The sequence below is a fragment of the Marmota marmota genome, unplaced genomic scaffold (genome assembly GCF_001458135.2).
Source record: "Marmota marmota marmota unplaced genomic scaffold, marMar, whole genome shotgun sequence".
NCBI classification, from domain to species: Eukaryota; Metazoa; Chordata; class Mammalia; order Rodentia; family Sciuridae; genus Marmota; species Marmota marmota.
Window position 1 is genome coordinate 38,148,130 of NW_025999949.1, and position 3,228 is coordinate 38,151,357.

The following is a 3,228-nucleotide window of genomic DNA, read 5'->3' on the forward strand; positions in this document are numbered from 1 at the left end:
GCCTGGTACCAAAATACCCAGCCCTATTTTGTATTTTATTTAGAGACAGGGTTTCAATGAGTTGCTTAGGGCTTCACTTTTGCTGAGGCTGGCTTTGAACATGCCATCCTCCTGCCTCAGCCTTCAGAGTCCCTGGGATTACAGGCAAGCGCCCCCACGCCCTTTGCCTACCTCACTTCCTAGGCCACTCTCATCTTGATTGTGTGTGTGAACTAGGGTTGAACCCCCAGGGCCACTTTACTCCAATCCTTTTTTATTTGGAGACAAGGTCTCACTGAGTTGCTGAGGCTGGATTCAAATTTGCTATCCTCCTGCCTCAGCCTCCCAGTCACTGGGATTAGAGGCCTATGACACCATGCTTGGCTAATCTTGATTCTTAAAGTAGATAAGGATGGCAGAAGAAAAAATATTAAAGGCTCATCTCACTTAAAAACAAATGTGGGGCTGGGGTTGCAGCTCAGTGATAGAGCACTTGCCTAGAATGTGTGAGGCACTGGGTTCAATCCTCAGCACCACATAAAAAAGTAAACTAATAAAGTTTTAGAAAGATTTTTTTAAAAATACAAATGTGAAATTCCTTCATAAAATGTTGTTAGCTGAATGCACACATATGAAAATGCAGAAGGTTCAAGAATATGTAAAAGGGCTGGGGATGTGGCTCAAGCGGTAGCGCGCTCGCCTGGCATGCGTGCGGCCCGGGTTCGATTCTCAGCACCACATACAAACAAAGATGTTGTGTCCGCCAAATACTAAAAAATAAATATTAAAATTCTCTCTCTCTCTACCTCTCTCTCACTCTCTCTNTTAAAAAAAAAAAAAAAAAAAAAAAGAATATGTAAAAATATAAGGATGACATCAGAAAAATCAATGTTAATTCCCCACATCATTGAACTAAAGATGAAACCACAGACTCATCTCAATTTTTCATAAACGTCAACATTCCTTTATAATGGAAACTTTAAAAACTAAGAATATAGCCTGGCACAGTGGCACATACCTCTATGCTTAGGAAGCCAAAGGAGAAACATCACAAATTCAAAGCCAGCCTCAGCAACTTGGCAAAACCCTGCCTCAAACAAACAATAAAAAGTGCTGGGGATGTGGCTCAGTAGTAAAGCACCCCTAAATTCAATCCCCAAGTACCAAGAAATAAAAACTAAGAATAGCTGCTATGGTGGCTCAGGCTTGTAATCCCAGGGGCTTGAGAGGCTGATGCAGGAGGATCACAGTTTGAGGTCAGCTTCAGCAATTATTTTTTTTTCACCTGGTTACATTTTTTTAAAATTTTTATTGTTGGTTGTTCAAAACATTACATAGTTCTTGATATATCATATTTCACACTTTGATTCAAGTGGGTTATGAACTCCCATTTTTACCCCGTATACAGATTGCAGAATCACATCGGTTACAGAGCTTCAGCAATTATTGAGGCCATAAGAAATTTAGGAAGACCCTGTCAAAAAATGGCTATAGATGTGGCTTAGTGGTAAAAGTGCCTCTGGGTCTAATTCCAGTACCAAAACAAACAAACAAAACCCTGAGGATATAAAAATATTTATTTAATAACTATACATATAGAGAATATATACCAAAATCCTATATTCATTATTCTCAGAATAATTCTGAAAATCTTTAGATGGAAACCCTTTAAGATCAATATAAACCAGGTGTGGTGGTACACATCTATAATCTCAGTTACCTGGGAGGCTGAGGCAGAAGGATTCAAAGTTCAAGGCTAGGCTGGGCAACTTAGTGACACACTGTCTCAAAATAAAATGTAAAAAAGGGCTAAGGGTATATGTAGCTCCATGATAGAGCACCCCTGGTTCAATCCCCAGTACTGCAAAATAAAAAGGAAAAAAAATAGGAAAAAACTAATGGGGAAAGATTGATTGTTTAATCTTTGGGGGAGCTATATGGAGAAAAGTTAAGCTGGATCTACACCTTAAGTGTACTAAGTTGGTTTCCCAATGGATTACAAACATAAATGTGGAAAGTAAAATTAAAACAAGAATAGGATAAAACACAGTAAAGTATCCTGATGACATCGGACAGAGCAAAAACTTCCCCAAACCACAAAGCTCAAGGCAAAACTAAAAAAAAAGCTAATATTATTACTTTAAATTTATTTCTATTTAAACAGATGTCATTTAATTTAATAGATGGTACACTAGAAGAGATCTGCAATTTAAACTTGAAAAATGACTCACATCTAGAATACACAAGAACTCTTGCAAATCTTTAAGAGACAAAAATAAAGGAACTCAATAGAAAAGTTAAAAAATGTATATATGTGTGTGTGTGTGTGTGTGTGTGTGTGTGTGTGTATATGGCTGGATAGTATTGGGGTCATCAAACTCACTTGGAATCCATGAAAGGAAAATTGAAACAATGTGATGTGTCTTTGTTTACACATCTGGTTCAAAAAAAAAAAAAAACAAGGGAACTCTGTGTCACTCAGTGTGGACAAGGACATGGCAAACCAGGAATTCCCAAGCACTGCTAATGAGAATGTGAGTGGCATAAGGAGCCCCAAAAGGCAGCCTGGTGTGGATGGTGGCATATCCTATGATATCCTATGAACCAACAAACCCTTTGCAGGTGGGTAACCCAGAGGAATTTTTGCCTAGGTCCATAGAGACTGTGGAAGCAGATACTCAGTGCAGCCCTGTTTGCAGCAATGGAGACTAAGAGACAACGTGGAAGTTCATCATTAGGTGATGTGTAAATAGAATGTAGGGAGTGCAACCTGAAGTATATATTCTACAGCAGCTGGGAACAAAGAATCAGCTACACATAGCAAGAGGAGATCCCAAAAGGAAGAGTTGCATAAAAAAAAAATTAAATGGGACTTACACTGAACTACATGCTACAGTTTGCATGTTAAATATCCCCCAAAGAGGAGGGTGTCGTGGCACATGCTGGTAATCCTAGTGACTTGGGAAGCTGAGGCAGGAGGATTGCAAGTTTAAGGCCAGACTCAGCAATTTAGCGAGGGCTGAAGAGCCTTAGACTGTTGAGTTCCTCACGACTAAAACACTCAGGGTCACTTGAGGTGAATTGGGCTGCACAAAATAACTACATAAGAGACAGAGATACCTTTTTCTTTGGGGTCCTATGACAGTTCCTCTGACCTTAAGGGGAGAGAGAGAGAGAGAGAGAGAGAGAGAGAGAGAGAGAGAGAGGGAGGGAGAGAGAGAGAGAGAGAGAGAGAGCGTGAACCCTTTT